We start from the raw sequence: 19,716 nt of genomic DNA, 5'->3' as shown, positions 1-19,716 counted from the left end.
GAAAATCTAAAGCAGGAAAAGGGTAAGAGAAACAGGACAACAAAAGGGGAAAAGTTAAGAAGAGAGTGATGGCATAAAGATATAGTTAAGATAGAGTAAAATAATCCTAAAGGGAAGATGAAAATAGAATGTAGAACACTAACCCAAAGTAATATAAAGGGAAAATAAAATGACACTTTTTTTTTTAAAGAAAGGTAAAATAGTAGTAGTAATAATACTGATTGAAAATAAAAATGTGATAATTAAAAAGTAAAATAAAGAGAGGAAAGAAGAAAAAATTAGTTTCTTAAGTAAAAGATGAAAATTTATTAAAAAAATTTTAAAAAAGTGCAGTAGTGAAGGTCATTCACTTCCTCTATTGTTCTGTTTGGCATGCCTGTTTCCCAGTCAGGACAGTATTGCAGTTCCCTGCGTTCCACTGCTTCTCAGTGTTGTAAGCCAGTCCTGATTTTTAAGCAGGCAGTGTGTCTTAATTTCTTGTCTTCCTTTATTTGTGATTACACAAGAGTCAATTTGTGACTCAGCCTCTGGGTGGCAGTGTTTCTGCATTGACCTCCGTGTCTACAGGTCCTCTCAAGCCTGTGCTTAGATCCTGCTTTCCCTGTGGCACTCAGTACCGGTTTGTGGGAGTGGGCTGCCCCAGAGCTGGTTCTCCGACGGTCACTCCCCGCTCTGATCCCCAGGTTCCAAAAAAACAACTTTCCCCTGCATTCTCCTAGGGTGTCCCCAACTAGGTGATCTTATGTATTGGGCTTAGTAATCAGAAGCAAGGATTTAAAGAGGAAAAAGCACAAGTGTGCGAACTCTGGGGCTGCGCGCAAGTCTGCGCAGTCCTTTTTCCCCCTTGTGTCCAAGTAGCCGACACACTTTTAAAATTTTTAGGCTGGCGAGGGAATAATGGCGGCGGAATAGACAGACGTGTTCCGAGCCTTGTCCCGGAGCAGAAAGAAAGAACAGCTGAGGGTCACACGAGGAGTGTTTGTTGGCAAGTTGGGAGACAGCTGAACTCCAGAAGAAGGTGGGGGACTGCTAGACGGGTTCCCCTGACCGGGCAGCACCAACTGTGGCTGGGTCCCCTCCTAGAGCTGCGGGCTTGGATGCGGAGTCTGCGCCATCTTGAACTGGAAAGTGGAGCTTATCGGAAGCCTAAGTATCTACAACTGCGGCACCCGCAGAACAGCTGCGAGCCCCAGAACAACGCTCCCCAATTGGTGCAAACACACGGGTTCAGAGGAGCTCTACACTCCACCACGGAAAGGTCAGATTTTGCCTGGGATAAGGTGAGGTCTCTGGTCCCGGCGGGAGAGAGGAACGCGCGTTTTGCGGGAGGTGGAGGACCAGGAAAGTCTGTGCCTAGAAAAATCCGTGGCTGTTGGGGCTAGCGTGATCTGTGAATGTGGAAAGGGGTCCTCAGAGCTGCTAACAGAAGTGCTCTCTAAAATGCAACCCATTTTGATCTGAAGTGCAGGGACAACCTAAGAATTTAAGGCTGCCTAGACTTACGCGCAGCCCCGGAGTTCGCCGGATGCCTAGACTTACGCGCAGTCCCGGAGTTCGCACACTTGGGCTTTTTGCTCTTGAAATTCTTGCTTCTGGTTACTAAGCCCAATACATAGGATCACCCAGTTGGGGACACCCTGGGAGACTTCAGGGGAAAGTTGTTTTTCTGGAACCTGGGGATCGGAGCGGGGAGTGACCATCGGAGAGCCAGCTCTGAGGCAGCCCACTCCCACAAACCGGTAGTGAGTGCCACAGGGAAAGAAGGCTCTAACACTGCCTAGAGAGGCCATAGATAGACCCGGAAGTCAATCCAGAAACACTGCCACCCAGGGGCTGAATCACAAATTGACTCTTGTGTAATCAAAAATAAAGGAAGACAAGGAGAGAAACCAAGATGGCGGCATAGGTAAACACCTAAACTGCTGCCTCGCACAACAATTTCAAAACTACAACTAAAAGACAGAACGGACACCATCCAGAACCGCAGGAAAGCTGACTGAGTGAAAATTCTACAACTAGAAGGAAGGAGAAAAGCTCACAGAGAATTGGAGGTACGGCAAAGGGTCTTTGTGCGCGCAGAGAGGAAGGGCGGCGGAGTGCCTGGCTGGCTTTCTCTGGCGGAAGGGGGAAGGGAGCCCCCGACCGCATTGAACCCCAGTTCTGACTGCACTGAACACCTATTCCGGGCGAGCCCCTGGGGACCCACGCTCTTGTGGGGGGAGTCTGGACTCTCGGGCGGAGACTCGGGAGCCGGGGAAGGCGGAAGACTGAAAGTCCGCTCGCGCCAGTGCGCACAAAGGCTGCGGGAGGCTGCCACAGGCTTTCCCTAGCGGAAGGGAGTGAGAGGCTCCTGACGGCACAAAACCCCAGTTCTGACTGAAGTGAGCCCCAGTTCTGACTGCAGCGAACCCCAGTTCCAGGCGAACCCCCGGGGACCCACGCTCTTGTGGGGGGAGTCTGGACTCTCGGGCGGAGACTCGGGAGCCGGGGAAGGCGGAAGACTGAAAGTCCGCTCGCGCCAGTGCGCACAAAGGCTGCGGGAGGCTGCCACAGGCTTTCCCTAGCGGAAGGGAGTGAGAGGCTCCTGACGGGAGTGAGAGGCTCCTGACGGCACAAAACCCCAGTTCTGACTGAAGTGAGCCCCAGTTCTGACTGCAGCGAACCCCAGTTCCAGGCGAGCCCCCGGGGACCCACGCTCTTGTGGGGGGAGTCTGGACTCTCGGGCGGAGACTCGGGAGCCGGGGAAGGCGGAAGACTGAAAGTCCGCTCGCGCCACTGCGCACAAAGGCTGCGGGAGGCTGCCACAGGCTTTCCCTAGCGGAAGGGAGTGAGAGGCTCCTGACGGCACCGAACACCAGTTCTGACTGAAGTGAGCCCCAGTTCTGACTGCAGCGAACCCCAGTTCCAGGCGAGCCCCCGGAGACCCACGCTCTTGTGGGGGGAGTCTGGACTCTCGGGCAGAGAATCGGGAGCCGGGAAGGCAGAGGACTGAAGGCACACACGTGCTAGCAAGGGCAAGGCTGATGGGAAGCCAAGACTGAGACTCCACCCCATCCAAGCAGAGCACAGAGGCTATTGCAATTTGGCAAGTCTAATCCTATAAGGCTGTCTCCAGCACCGGACTTCTCCCAGCATAGACACAGCTGATCCTTACAGCCAACTGGCCTGGAGGTCAATTCTTCCCAGTGATACCAACAACAATAAAGACTTAATTACAACAAGGCTGTACACACAGTCCACAAAGGGGTACACCAAGAGTGTCCACCCCAGGTTAACTGGGGAGGCAGACCCACTGGGCCAAATTGGAAACCTAGCACACAAATCTACCAACTCAGGGAAGCAGTGAAAATGCGGCGTCTAAGAATCAGATCACAAACGAAAGAAATGGAGGAAAACAAACGACTGGATATAGAATTCAAAACCACGGTTATAAGGCTTTTTAAGAATATCCTAGAAAAGGCCGATAAATATAACGAGACCCTCGAAGAGATGAAAAAGGACCAACTAGAAATTAAACATACACTGACTGAAATAAAAAATATTATACAGAGACCCAAAAACAGACAAGAGGAACACAAAAATCAAGTCAAAGAATTGAAATACAAAGAAGCAAAAAACACTCAACCGAAAAAGCAAAAAGCAAAAAAAAAAATCCAAAAAGTTGAAGATAATGTAAGAAGACTCTGGGACAACTTCAAGCGTACCAACATCAGAATTATGGGGGTGCCAGAAGAAGAGAGAGAGCAAAATACTGAAAACCTATTTGAAGAAATAATGACCGAAAACTTCCCCCACCTGGTGAAAGAAATAGACTTACAAGTCCAGGAAGCCCACAGAACCCCAAACAAAAGGAATCCAAAGAGGACTACACCAAGACACATCATAATTAAAATGCCAAGAGCAAAAGACAAAGAGAGAATATTAAAAGCAGCAAGAGAAAAACAGTTAGTTACCTACAGGGGAGCACCCATACGACTGTCAGCTGACTTTTCAACGGAAACTATGCAGGCCAGACGGGAGTGGCAAGAAATTTTCAATGTGATGAATAGCAAGAACCTACAACCAAGATTACTCTACCCAGCAAAGCTATCGTTCAGAATTGAAGGGCAGATAAAGAGTTTCACAGACAAGAAAAAGCTAAAGGAGTTCATCACCACCAAACCAGTATTATATGAAATGCTGAAAGGTATTCTTAAAGAAGAGGAAGAAGAAAAAAGGAAAGATAAAAATTATGAACAACAAATACATATCTATCAACAAGTGAACCTAAAAATCAAGTGAATTAAAAACCTGAGGAACAGAATAATCTGGTGAATACAATAGAATCAGGGGCATAGAAAGGGAGTGGACTGATAATTCTCAGGGGGAAAGGGGTATGGGGGGGTTCATAAAGAGACTGGACAAAAATCATACACCTATGGATGAGGACAGTGGGGGGTAGGTAAGGGCAGAAGGTGGGGTGGGAAATGGCTGGAGGGGAAATATGGGGGAAAAAAGGAGAAATAATTGTAATAATCTGAATAAAGATTTATTTAAAAAAAAAAAAAAAAAAAAAAAAAAAAAATAAAGGAAGACAAGAAATTAAGACACACCGCCTGCTTAAAATCAGGACTGGCTTACAACACTGAAGAGCAGTGGAACGCAGGGAACTGCAATACTGTCTGAACTGAGAAACAGGCGTGCCAAACAGAACAACAGAGGAAGTGAATGACCTTCACTACTCCACATTTTATTTTTATTTTTAATTTTTTAATTTTTTAATTTTCATTTTTTGCATCTTTTACTCAAGAAACTAACTTATTTTTTCTTTTTTCATCACTTTATTTTACCTTTTTAATTATTAGATTTTTATTTTCAATCCGTATTATTACTACTGCTATTTTATCTTTTTTTTTTTTTTAAAGTCTCCTTTTATTTTCTCTTCATTTTATTTTGGGATTAGTGTTCTACATTCTATTTTCATCTTCCCTTTAGGATTATTTTACTCTACCTCAACTGTATCTTTATGCCATCACTCTCTTCCTAACCTTCCCCTTTTCGGTGTCCTGTTTATCTTACCCCTTTCCTGCTTTAGATTTTCCCTATTCTTTCTGTTTACCCCTTGTTAAAATCTCACCCTACTTACATATCTAATCTCCAATCCCCTGCTCCAAATCCATACACACCTCTCTCTTCGCTGTCTTAAGTATCTAAAAAATTGTTTTTCTCTCTGTCCTTTTGTTGTTGTTCGCTTGAATGTAGATTATATCGAATTTTTATGCGTGTTTGTGAGATTGTTTTGCTTATTCTTCTTTTGTTTATTTTTTTGTTTGTTTTGTGCTTCAGCTTTCCCTTGCCTCACTAAATATTAGTTGGTGTTGTTGTTTGTATTAATCCCCAGGCACTCGTTGCTGGCATTTGCTGGGATTAGTGATTGTTCTATTGGAGTTTTATCCCCAATATATATAGTCTGTTCCCCTTTCTCTCTTAGTCTCTTTCTTGTCTCTCTTACTTTTTTCTCTTTTTTTTCTTTCCCTTTTCCTAATTTCATTTTGACACTCCTTTTTTTTCTTTCTTTTTCCTCTTCTTCTTTCTCTCCTATCACCTAATTTGCCTTTCTCTGGTGGTCACCTTTATTGGAGGTTATTAATATCGTGAATACATTTCTGTTCAGTGCCTTGTGAGTTTTACCTTGTAGTGCTATATTTTGTGCCTTTAAATCAACGCAGGCGAGAGAAAATTACATAACCAGACACCCAGAGAAGAGAGACCATGGGGAGACAAAAAACAGCCCGCATATGAAAGAAAAGCAGGCATCACCAGAAAAGGAAGTAAATGAAATGGAGGCAAGCAACCTTCCAGAAAAAGAATTCAGAGAAATGGTCATAAGGTGGCTGAAAAGAATGGAAGACAAATTCGACAATATGAGCAAGAACCAAGAGAAAATGAAGAACCAAGAAGAAATGAAAAATGACATCGCTGCTGTAAAGAACTCAATAGAAAGCATCAAGAGTAGACTAGAAGAAGCAGAGGACCGCATCAGTGAGCTAGAAGACAAGATGGGAAAAAATATCCAAGTAGAGCAACTTCTAGAAAAAAAAATTAAAAGGCAGGAGGATAGCCTAGGTGAACTTTGGGACAACACGAAACAAAACAACATCTGCATAATAGGCTTCCACGAGGAAAGGAAGCTGAGCAAGGAATAGAAAACCTCTTTGAAGAAATAATGACAGCAAATTTCCCTGATATAGGGAAGAAAAAACCCACACAAATCCAAGAAGCTCACAGAGTCCCAAGCAAAATGAACACCAAAAGACCGACGCTAAGGCACATTATAATTAAATTGGCAAACACTAACGACAAAGCAAGAATATTAAAAGCGGCAAGAGAGAGACAGAAAGTTACATACAAAGGAACCCCCATCAGACTAGTGACTGATTTCTCAACAGAAACTCATCAGGCCAGAAGGGAATGAAATGAAATATACAAAGTCATGCAAAGGAAGGGTCTGAATCCAAGAATACTGTACCCAGCAAGGCTGTCAATCAAAATTGAAGGTGAAATCAGGAGCTTCACAGACAAAAAAGGACTAAGGGAATTTATTACCACCTAACCAGCAATGCAAGAAATGCTAAAGGGTCTGCTGTAAAAAAAAAAAAAAAAAAAGAAATAGGAAGCGAAGAAGGAACACAGGGGTTAAGAATAGGAATGGCGACAAATAAGTACCTATCAATAATAACTTTAAATGTAAATGGATTAAATGCCCCAATCAAAAGACATAGTGTAACGGATTGGATAAGAAAACACGACCCATATATCTGCTGTTTACAAGAAACCCACCTCAGAAAAAAAGACTCATACAGACTGAGGGTGAAGGGATGGAAAAAGGTTTTCCAGGCAAATGGAACTGAAAAAAAAGCTGGGTTAGCAATACTTATATCAGAAAAATTAGATCTCAAAGTGAAGGACATAAGAAGAAATAAGGAAGGCCACTTCATAATACTAAAGGGAGCAATCCAACAAGAAGAAATAACTCTGGTAAACATATATGCACCCAATACAGGAGCACCCAAATACATAAAAAAACTCCTGGAGGATATCAAGGGAGAGATTGACAGCAATACAATCATAGTAGGAGACTTTAATACCACACTATCACCATTGGACAAATCCTCTAAACAAAAAATCAGCAAAGAAACATCAATCCTAAATGACTCACTAGACTAGTTGGAGTTAATTGACATCTTCAGAACATTTCACCCGGAGCCACAGAATATACATTCTTCTCAAGTGCACATGGATCATTTTCAAAGATAGACCATATGTTGGGACATAGGCAAAGTCTCTTCAAATTCAAGAAGATAGAACTCATATCAAGCATCTTCTCAGACCACAGTGGCATAAAACTGGAAATCAACTACAATAAAAACAACCCAAAGAAATCAAATACATGGAGACTAAACAGCATGCTATTAAACCATGACTGGGTTGCCAGAGAAATCAAGGAAGAAATAAAAAACATCATGGCAACAAATGACAATGAAAACACTACAATCCAAAATCTATGGGACACAGCGAAAGCAGTCTTGAGAGTGAAGTTCATAGCTCTACAAGCCTACTGCAAAAAACAAGAAACAATGGTAATAAATTACCTAACCCAACAACTCAAAGAGTTAGAAAAAGAGCAACAAGAAAAGCCCAGTGGAAGCAGAAGGAAGGAAATAATAAAGATCAGAGCAGAGATAAACGACATAGAGACCAAAGAAACAATAAAAAAGATCAATAAAACCAAGAGCTGGTTCTTTGAAAGGATAAACAAGATTGATGAACCTCTAGCCAGGCTCACCAAGAAGCAAAGAGAGAGGACACAAACAAAATCAGAAATGAAAGAGGTGAAATAACAACAGATCCCGCCGAAATACAAAGGATTGTTAAAAAATACTACGAACAACTCTATTCCAACAAACTGGACAACCTGGAGGAAATGGACATATTCCTGGAAAAATATAACCTTCAAAAACTCAGTCAGGAAGAATTTAAACAGCTTACCATGCCAGTAACTATGGAAGAAATTGAAGCAGTCATCAAAGAGCTTCCGGCAAACAAAAGCCTGGGGCCAGATGGCTTCACAAAAGAGTTTTACCAAACATTCAAGGAAGAACTAAAACCTATCCTCCTCAGACTATTCCAAAAAATTCAAGAGGAAGGAACACTTCCAAGCTCCTTCTATGAAGCCAGCATCACCCTAATACCAAAACCAGATAAAGACAACACAATGAAGGAGAATTACAGGCCAATATCCCTCATGAATGTAGATGCCAAAATCCTCAATAAAATTCTAGCAAATAGGATCCAGCAGTACATCAGAAAGATCATACACCATGACCAAGTAGGATTTATCCCAGGAATGCAAGGATGGTACAATATCTGCAAATCAATAAATGTGATACTTCACATAAACAAATTGAGATATAAAAATCACATAGTCATATAAATTGATGCAGAAAAAGCATTTGACAAAATCCAATACCCTTTGTTGATAAAAACTCTTAACAAGGTGGGAATAGAAGGATCATACCTCAACATAATAAAAGCTATATATGATAAAACCACAGCTAACATCATACTCAATGGGCAAAAACTAAAACCATTTCCCCTAAGAACAGGAACAAGACAGGGATGCCCACTTTCACCACTCATGTTTGACATAGTACTGGAAGTATTAGCCACTGCAATTAGACAAGAAGAAGAAATAAAAGGCATCCAAATTGGAAAAAAGAATTAAAGCTGTCCTTATTTGCAGATGACATGATATTGTACATAAAAACCCGAAAGACTCCATAAAAAAACTAACAGACTTAATAAATGAATTCGGCAATGTAGCAGGATACAAAATTAACGCCAAGAAATCTATGGCATTTCTATACACCAACAGTGAACTTGCAGAAAGAGAGACTAAAAAAGCAATCCCATTTTCCATCGCACCAAAAAAATTAAGATACTTAGGAATAAACCTAACCAAGGAGGTAAATACCACATGATCTCACTCATTTGGGGATAATGAAAAACAGTATAAACTGATGAACAAAAAGATAGATACAGAGGCAGTAAAGCATCAAACAGACTGTCAAATTACAACGGGAAGGTTAGGGAGAGGTGGGGGAAATAAGAGATCAACTGAAGGACTTAAATGCATGCATATAAGAGCAACCAACGGATGCAAAACATTGGGGGGTGAGGGCATGTATGGGAGTGCGGTGAAGGGGGCAATGTTAAGATATGTACACATATAATACCTTAATAAAAAAAATAAAAAAAAATTTTTTAGGCTGACCTTCTGCATCAGATCAAAATGGGTTGCTTTTTAGAGAGCCTCTCTGTTAGTAGCTCTGAAGACCCCCTTCCACATTTATGGATCATACCAGCCCCAACAGCCACAGATTTTTCTAGGTTCAGACTTCCCCTGGTCCTCCAGCTATGGCAGTACGCATGTTTCTCTGTCATGCCGGGACCAGAGACCTCACCTTATCCCAGGCGAAGTCTGTCTTTTCCGTGGTGGAGTTTAGAGCTCCTCTGAATCCGCGTGTTTGTACAAATTGGGGACCAGTGTTCTGGGGTTTGCAGCTGTTTGGTGGGTGCCATAGTTGTAGATAACATCCACTTTCCCCTTCAAGGCTTCTGATAACATCCACTTTCCCCTTCAAGATGGCTCGGTCTCCGCGTCCGAGCCAGGTGCTCCATGAGGGAACCCAGCAGCAGTGGGGGTTGCCCAGTCAGGGGGGCCCCATCCAGCAGTCCCCCACTGTCTCCTAGAGTATAGCTGTCCCTCAACTCACCTACAAACACTCCCCATGCGACCCTCAGCTGTTCTTGCTATCTGCTCTGGGACAAGGCTCGGGACACGTCTGTCTATTCCATGGCCATTTTTTCCTTCTCCATAGATATTTTTTGAAATACCTCAATGTGTTTCCTTTTTTGGTAATCTGATAGCTTCTCATTATTAAGTCCCCAGGGAGTAGAGAGAGAGTGAATGCCACCTTAAGAAGGAATATTTTATCTTGTCCAGATAGGAAGAAGATTTAAAATGTAGCCATTTCTAGTTCCTAGAAGGACTACCTAAGGAGAAGAAGTGGGTAGTTTCAAATAAGTTTGGGAGATTCTTAGAGCAGCAGAGACAATTTTTTGCATCCCCAAGTACAAACTGGGAAAATGGTAACCTCCCCTAGAGAAGTATGTTATCCAACACGATGCCACCCAGATAAGAGTTTAAAAATAGCATGATGGCATAATGAGTTAGATGAAGGAAAAATCATCCCCTAGTTTATCATGGAACTAAGAATGGTATAGCTGGGACCTAGATAATGTTCTGGAAAGTTAATGGGGCATGGGCCAGCTTACTCCCCAAATTATACTGACATGAGATGACCCTAAGCAGAGACTTTGGATGACTAATCTCTAGAGATGAATCATAGGGACAGTAGTTATGCTTGTGTAGGATCTCCCATACCAATAAGCTGTGGTGGGGGTGCCACATGATAGAACCAAGAAGGTAGACATCATTAGTCTCAAATATCAGACTAAAGATACCAGCACCAATCCCATTGGCTTCTGATGGTACCCAGAGACAATATGGAATGAAAGACCAGCAGAGACCCAAAGAAAAATCAACAGCTAAGATAATGCCATAAGGACATCTTGCGGGGGAGGAAGAGGGAGAGAAACCTTGAAAGTCTCAACATTTATTCAAAGGAGAGTATTTGAAGTTTTTTAAACTTTAGGAGTTAAAGATATCTTACATAGAGAGCTGACTGGTGGTTGCCAGAGGGAAGTGGGGGTTGAACTGGGGGAAAGAGGTGAAGACATTGAGAAGTACAAATTGACATTTACAAAATAGTTACGGGGATGTAAAGTATAGCATAGGGAGTATAGTTAATAATATGTAGGGTGCCAACTGGGGACTGGAAATATTGAGGGGAACACTTTGTAGCTGAACACCTGAAACCAATACAAAATAATATTGAAATTAAACTATAATAGAAAAATAAATAAAGTTACAGGTATTTTTAATTTGCAAGTTTATGTCTGCATGTCTCCTATATCATTCAGAGGGATAAGGGTTTTTGGGAAACTTTAGATAGAAAAAGTAAAGTAGCTACACATATTTGCTCAATATGAACTGAAAGAGTATGTTCATATTCTTTAATCCTACACATCTAGTATTTTATTCTGAAGAAATAATTGGACAAGAGTCCAATAAACACACACACACACACACACACACACACACACACACACACACACGTTCATCATAATATTGTTTTAAAATTTGAAAAACTGGAAATGGCCTAAATGTTTATAATCTGAGTAATGGTTACATTATAATATATCTATATAATGAGTATTAATAACTTTTATTTTAATAAGTCTTCAGTCATTACAAAGAATAAAAGAAATCTCTATATATTGGAATGGAAAACACATCTGAGTCATATTGTTAGGAGATAAAATCAGGGTGAAGAATATTATGTATAGGATAATCTAATTTAGGTAAAAATCTATAGTGATCTGTGTGCACATGGATATATATCCATATTCTATAGGAAAATATAAAAGATTATATGACTGTACATAGTATGATCACATTTTGTTTAAATATGTATATACTAGAGGCCCAGTGCATGAAATTCATGCACTCGCGGGAGTGGGGGGAGGTGAATCCCTCTGCCCGGACTGTACACTCTCGTAGTCCGGGAGCCCTCAGGGGATGTCCCATAGAGAGTGGGCCTAAGCCATCAGTCGGACATCCTTAGTGCTGCCAAGGAGGCAGGAGAGGCTCCCACCAATGCTGCTGCTCTAGCCAGCCATGAGCCTGGCTTCTGGCTGACTGGCACTCCCCCTGTGGGAGCACACTGACCACCAGGGGACAGCTCCTGCATTGAGCATCTGCCCCCTGTGATCAGTGCGTGTCATAGCAACCGGTCAGTCTGCTGTTTGGTTGATTTGCATATTAGCCTTTGATTATATAGGATAGTGTCTTATTATGGGCAAGGCCTCTAATTCTATTTTTTTTAGGTAGTTAAAGGGAGGGGCAGAATTTTCACTTGAGCCTGAAGCTAAAATTGCCCTTAGCTCAAAAATCTGCATACCACTGAGACACATCTTTATGAGGCTCATTCTGAACCCCCACACTGTTCTATTATGTGTATAAGTATTTGGAACCATCTTATCTTTTCAGTGAAAGGAACCTTTTGTTATGTTACAATGACTAACTTTATCTCATGAGTTGTGTTTTGGCTTCAAGCCTGTATCCAGTATTCATGCAGCAACTTCAGCTCTTCTGTTCAATATTTACCTAGCCTATCTTTTATTTTTGTTTCTCTAAATCTTTCTAGATTTTTAAGTATTAGATAGGAATAGCCCATGGACACAGACAATAGTCTGGCGAAGGCCTGGAAGGGGCGGTTGCAGGGTGGAGGAAATCAATGGGGAAAAATACCACTAAAACAAAGGGACATCTGTAATACTTTCAACAATAAAGATACATTTTAAATAAAGGAAAATATCTTAGGTGAAAAGAGTTTTATGTGAAATAATATAAGTAATTACACTGTACTTTATATTCTCAACTTCTCTCAAAGAGATATTAATTGACCCTATGTTCACTTAATATTAATTGACCCTATGTTCACTGACTGCAGGACTGACATCCTCCACGCCAACCCAGCACTGACTGGCACAGGGGCTGTGATCAGACCCTGCTTTTCTCTCCAGGCCTCTGTCTGGGCCTGATTGCAGCCCCCTTGGCAGTCAATGATGGGTCGCTGAGGCACCCACAGTGTGGCAGTCAGTCCTGACTGCCAGCTGCAGGACTGACTTCTGGTGTTCGGTCGAGCCTTCAGTTGTTTTGGACGTTACGGACCCAGGCTCTTGGTATGTATAGATGATACATAACATATATGTATGTATGTATATATATGTATATATGTATATATGAAACTCTCAAAGTATCTGTATTATATTATTAGCCGTGATTTTTGGTGGATGGTGGTATTAAGTACAATTTTCACTTTTTATTTATATACTAGAGGCCCGGTGCACGAAATTCCTGCATGGGGGAACGTGGGTGTCCCTCAGCCTAGCCTGAATCCTCTCTAATCTGGGACACTCAAGGGATGTCCGCTGCCCGTTTAGGCCCGCTCCCACCGGATCGTGCCTAAACAGGCAGTCGGACATCCTTTTCACAATCTAGGACTGCTGGCTCCCAACCACTCACCTGCCTGCCTGCCTGATTGCCCCTAACCGCTTCTGCCTGCCAGCCTGATCACCCCCTAACCACTTCCCTGCCAGCCTGATCAATGCCTAACTGCTCCCCTGCCAGCCTGATTGCCCCTAACTGCCCTCCCCTACCGGCCTGGTCACCCCTAACTGCCCTCCCCTGCCAGCCTGGTCACCCGTAACTTCCCTCCTTTGCCAGCTTGGTTGCCCCTAACTGTCCTCCCCTGAAGGCCTGGTTGCCCCCAACTGCCCTCCCCTGCAGTCCTGGTCGCCCTCAACTGCCCTCCCTTGCTGACCCAGTCACCCCTAACTTCCCTCCCTTGCCAGCCTGGTTGCCCCTAACTGCCCTTCCCTGCTGGCCTGATTGCCCCTAACTGCCCTCCCCTGCAGGCCTGGTCACCCCCAACTGCCCTCCCCTGCCAGCCAGGTCAACCCTAACTGCCCCCCCCGCCAGCCTTGTTGCCCCCAACTGCCCTCTCCTGTAGGCCTGGTCTTCCCCCAACTGCCTTTCCCTGCCAGCCAGTTACCCCCCAACTACCCTGCCCTGCAGGCCTGGTTGCCCCCAACTGCCCTCCCCTGCAGGCCTGGTCACCCCCAACTGTCCTCCCCTACAGCCCCGGTCGCCCCTAACTGCCCTCCCTTGCAGGCCTGGTCCCTACCAACTACCCTCCCCTGCTGGCCTGATTGCCCAAAACTGCCCTCCTTTTCAGGCCTGGTCCCTCCCAACTCCCCTCCCCTGCTGGCCATCTTGTGGCGGCCGTCTTGTGTCCACATGGGGGTGGCCATCTTTGACCACATGGGGGCGGCCATCTTGTGTGTTGGAGTGATAGTCAATTTGCATATTACTCTTTTATTAGATAGGATTTCTCTATTGTTTGATGCTTTCCCCTAATGAATTAATATTTTATAATTAGGAAAATCAATAAATTTATTTCCTTTTGAAAATAAAAATAATGCATATATTTATTGACATGAAAATTTAAAAAATATATTGATATAGTAAAAGAGCAGGTTATGAAAAATGTGATTTTTACAAAAATGAGTAAATGTGCATATAAAGAGGACATATGCCAAAATATTAAGAGTGATTATTTCTGGGTCTTGGGATTAGCAAGGATTTTTATATATTGTTCATTTTGATTAAGTATATTTTCTAATTTCCCTTTGATAAATGTATTTTGTGAAATTGAGGGGGGAAGCACAAAAGTTATAAAATTCTAGGTTTCTTAAAGCAGAGCTAGAGTATCTGATTGGCAGAGTTGAGCCAGTTGCTGATGTGTCTTTCATGGAAAATAGTGGTCATGCAGGACTGGCTATCTAATTGGCCAGGCCCAGTACAAAATGATGATGCTTTTTTCAAAAGCAAGAAACATTTGTTGTTAAAAGTACCAAAATGTAAATCTAAAGCTTTTGTTTTCTTCCACATGTCTTTTCTGCTCACACAGCATAATGCATTGTCCCATTGAACTTCACTTATAAAACATAAATTCAAAGGTAAAATTATTAAGACTTTTAAGATGGCAATAGCAGAGCAGTAAATTAAGCAGGGATCCTTCTGAATGGAGGATCTGTGTAACTGCACAGGGTGTACGTCCTTTTTTTAAAAAAATATTTTTTTATTGATTTCAGAGAGGAAGGAAGAGGGAGAAAGAAATAGAAACAGCAATGATGAGAGAATCATTGATGGGCTGCTTCCTGCACAACCCCAACTGGGAATTGAGCCTGCAACCTGGGCATGTGCCCTGACCAAGAATTGAACTGTGGCCTTCTGGTTCATAGGTGGACACTCAACTGCCGATCCACAGCAACGGGCCAAGTTGTACGTCTTTACAGCTGGCTTTGTGGTCACAAAGAGGGAGGAAGCCTGGTTCTGGATACCATTGTCAGAGACACTCTTGAAACTAGTGGCAGTGTCTCTCTCCTTCTACCAGTTGCAAAACAACTTGGAATGACATCCTTATAGTTTTCTCTTTTTGTACTATAATTTTTATATCATGGCAGTACGATGATTTGAGATTTTATAGAATTTGTGTTAATTCTTCTTTAAATGTTTGGTACAATAGTCCAGTGATCATTTGGATCTGGAAATTTCTGTTTTAAATTGAAGTCTTTTAAATTGCTAATTAAATTTCCCTATACCAGTGCTATTCAAATGATCTATTTCATATTGGGTTAATTGTGTTAAATTGTTGTGTTTTTTTTGAGGGATTGGTTTATTTAATCTAAATTAATAAATTTATGTGTAGAGTTGTTCATGCATTGTTATTTTTTTTGATGTCTGCAGAGTATGTCATGAAATATGTGTCTTCTCTCTTTTTCCATTGTCAGTCTTACTAAACATTTGTCAAAATTTGTTTTTAAAGAATTTTATTGATTTTTAGAGAGAGGAACATCAATGTGTGAGTGCAACACCTATCAACTGCCTCCTGCACATCCCCTACCGAGGATTGCACTGGCAATCCAGCATGTACCCTGACTGGGAATCGAACCAGTAACCTTTCAGTATCAGTGTACAGGATGATGCCCAATCAAGCGTCCCACACTGGCCAGGGCAAGGTTTGTCAAATTTTTTATCTTTCTAGAGAAAACCAGCTTTGTTTCATTTTTTTTCCAATTTTTTTTAAATTGATTAAGGTATTATATGTGTCCATACCCCCCCCACCCCCCTCCCATACATGCCCTTACCCCCCAGTGTCTTGCATCCATTGGTTATGCTTATATGCATGCATATAAGTTCTTCGGTTGATCTCTTACCTCCCTCCCCCGTCCCCAGCCTTCCTGCTGTAATTTGTTCGATACTTCTCTGTCTCTGTATCAATCTTTTAGTTCATCAGGTTATAATGTTCTTTATTATCCATAAATGAATGAGATCATGTGGTATATCTCTTTCACTGACTGGGTTATTTCGCTTCACATAATGCTCTCCAGTTCCATCCATGCTGCTGCAAATGGTAAGAATTCCTTCTTTTTCATATCAGCGTAGTATTCCATTGTGTAGATGTACCATAGATTTCTAATCCACGTATCCGCTGATGGGCACTTAGACTGTTTACAAATCTTAGCTACTGTAAATGTGCTGCTATGAACATAGGGGTGCATATATCCTTTCTGATTGGTGTTTCTAGTTTCTTGGGATATATTCCTAGAAGTGGAATCACTGGGTCAAATGAAAATTCCATTTTTAGTTTTTTGAGGAAACTTTACTGTTCTCCACAGTGGCTGCACCAGTCTGCATTCCCACCAACAGTGCACAAGGGTTCCTTTTTCTCCACATCCTCACCAGCATTTGTCCTTTGTTGATTTGTTGATGGTTGCCATTCTGACAGTTGTGAGATGGTACCTCATTGTTGTTTTGATTTGCATTTCTCGGATGATTAGTGACTTCAAGCATGTTTTCATATGTCTCTTGCCCTTCCTTCTGTCCTCTAGAAAAGTATCTATTTAGATCTGTTGCCCATTTTTTTGTTGTGTTAGTTATCTTCCTTTTGTTAAGTTGTATGAGTTTCCTGTAAATGTTGGAGATTAAACCCTTATCTGAGATAACATTGGCAAATATGTTCTCCCATGCAGTGGGCTTTCTTGTTGTTTTATGGATGGTTTCTTTCGCTGTACAGAAGCTTTTTATTTTGATGTAGTCCCATTTGTTTATTTTCTCTTTAGTTTCCATTGCCCTAGGAGCAGTATCAGTAAAGAAATTGCTTCGGCATATGTCCGAGATTTTTCTGGCTGTGGATTCCTCTAATATTTTTATGGTTTCCCATCTTACATTTAAGTCCTTGATCCATTTTGAGTTTATTTTTGTGTATGGTATAAGTTGGTGATCTAGTTTCATCTTTTTGCATGTATCTGTCCAAATTTCCCAACACCATTTATTGAAGAGACTGTCTTGACTCCATTGTATGTTCATGCCTCCTTTGTCGAATATTAATTGGGCATAGTGGTTTGGGTCGATATCTGGATTCTCTATTCTATTCCATTGGTCTATATGTCTGTTCTTGTGCCAGTACCAGGCTGTTTTGAGAACAGTGGCTTTGTAATTCAGCTTGAAATCTGGTAATGAGATCCCTCCTACATTGCTCTTCTTTTGCAGGATTGCTGTGGCTATTTGGGGTCTTTTTTTATTCCAGATGAATTTTTGGAGAGTTCTTTCTAGGTCTGTGAAATATGCCATTGGTATTTTAATGGGGAGTGTATTGAATCTATAGATTGCTTTGGGTAGTATGGACATTTTAATGATGTTGTTTCCACCAATCCATGAACTTGGTATGCTCTTCCATCTATTTATGTCTTCCTCTGTCTCTTTTTTCAATGTCCTGTAGTTTTCCGCGTATAGGTCTTTTACCTACTTAGTTAAGTTTATTCCTAGGTATCTTAATTTTTTTGGTGCGATGGTAATTGGGATTGTTTTCTTAGTCTCTCTTTCTGTAAGTTCACTGTTGGTGTATAGAAATGCCATAGACTTCTTGGCGTTAATTTTGTATCCTGCTACATTGCCAAATTCATTTATTAAGTCTAATAATTTTTTGAATGAGTCTTTAGGGTTTTCTATGTACAGTATCATGTCATTTGCGAATCATGACAATTTTACTCTTCTTTTCCAATTTGGATGCCCTTTATTTCTTCTTCTTGTCTGATTGCTGTGGCTAGTACTTCCAGCACTATGTTGAACAGGAGTGGTGAAAGCGGGCATCCCTGTCTTGTTCCTGTTCTTACTGGAAATGGTTTTATTTTTTGTCCATTGAGTATGATGTTGGCTGTAGGTTTGTCATATAAGGCTTTTATGATGTTGAGGTATGATCCCTCTATTCCGACTTTGCTGTGTGTTTTTATCAGAAAAGTGTGTTGGAATTTGTCAAATGCCTTTTCTGCATCAGTTGATATGATTATGTGATTTTTCTCTCACTTTGTTTATGTGATGTATCACATTTATTTATTTGCTAATATTGTACCAGCCTTGCATTCCTGGAATAAATCCCACTTGGTCATGGTGTATGATCTTTCTAATGTAATACTGGATCTGCTTTGCTAGAATTTTGTTGAGGATTTTAGAATCTATGTTCATCAGGGATATTGTCCTGTAATAGTCTTTCTTTGTGGTATCTTTATCTGGTTTTGGGATTAGGGTAATGCTGGCTTCATAGAAAGAGTTTGGAAGTGTACCTTCCTCTTGAATTTTTTGAAATAGTCTGAGAAAGATTGGTTTTAGCTCTTCTTTGAATGTTCGGGTAAAACTCCCCTGTGAAGCCATCTGGTCGAGGGCTTTTGTTTGCTGGAAGCTTTTTGATTATTGTTTCAATTTTATCAGTAGTTATCGGCCTATTCAGGTGTTTTGAATCTTCCTGGTTGAGTTTTGGAAGCTTTTATTTTTCTAGGAATATGTCCACTTCCTCCAGGTTGTCCAGTTTGTTTGAGTAGAGTTGTTCATAGTATTTTCTTACAATCCTTTGTATATCTGTGGGGTCAGTTGTTACATCACCTCTTTCATTTCTGATTTTGTTTATTTGGGCCCTCTCTCTTTGTTTCTTGGTGAGAATGGCTAGAGCTTAATCAATCTTGTTTATCCTCTCAAAGAACCAGATCTTGGTTTCATTGATCTTATGTATTTTTTTTTGGTCTCTATGTCTTTTATCTCTACTCTGATCTTTATTATCTCCTTCCTTCTGGTTACTGTTGGCTTTTCTTGTTGCTCTCGTTCTAGTTCTTTAAGTTGCAAGGTTAGATAATTTATTACAATTTTTTCTTGTTTTTTTTACGTAGGCCTGTAGAGCTATGAACTTCCCTCTCAGGACTGCTTTATTGTGTCCCATAGATTTTGGATTGTTGTGTTTTCATTGTCATTTGTTTCCAGGATGCTTTTAATTTCTTCTTTGATCTCTTTGGTAACCCAATCATTGTTTAATAGCATGCTGTTTAGCCTCTAAGTGTTTGATTTTTTTTTCATTGTTTTTATTGTAGTTGACTTCTCGTTTTATGCCATTATGGTCTGAGAAGATGCTTGTTATGATTTCTATCTTCTTGAATTTGAAGAGACTTTGCCTGTGTCCTAATATGTGGTCTATCTTTGAAAATGTTCCGTGTGAACTTGAGAATAATGTATATTCTATAGCTTTGGGGTGAAATGTTCTGAAGATGTCAATTAATTCCATCTGATCTAGTGCATCATTTAGGATTGCTGTTTCTTTGCTGATTTTTTGTTTAGGGGATTTATCCAGTGGTTTCAGTGAGGTATTAAAGTCCCCTACTATGACTGTATTGCTATTGATCTCTCCCTTGATATATTCCAGAAGTTGTTTTATGTGTTTGGGTGCTCCTGTATTGGGTGCATATATTTTTACCAGAGTTATATCTTCTTGTTGAATTGCTCCCTTTAGTATTATGTAGTGGCCTTCATTATCTCTTGTTATGGCCTTTACTTTGAGGTCTACTTTATCAGATATAAGTATCGCAACCCCATCTTTTTTC

General features: G+C 41.3%; 1 long non-coding RNA gene across 1 annotated transcript in view; it reads left to right on the top strand.

The window, feature by feature from the left end:
- The window catches only part of LOC308240473, a 66,319-nt gene extending 50,811 nt beyond the window's left edge, over positions 1-15,508 (top strand). Inside the window, exons 3-4 of the long non-coding RNA XR_013959803.1 lie at positions 12,678-12,909; positions 14,884-15,508. This is a non-coding gene — a long non-coding RNA (uncharacterized lncRNA). The remainder of the gene's footprint in view (positions 1-12,677; positions 12,910-14,883) is intronic.
- The last annotated feature ends 4,208 nt before the right edge of the window (positions 15,509-19,716 follow it).

This window comes from Plecotus auritus, assembly GCF_963455305.1.
Source record: "Plecotus auritus genome assembly, chromosome: X".
NCBI lineage: Eukaryota > Metazoa > Chordata > Mammalia > Chiroptera > Vespertilionidae > Plecotus > Plecotus auritus.
This window is presented reverse-complemented; position numbering and strand designations above follow the sequence as displayed.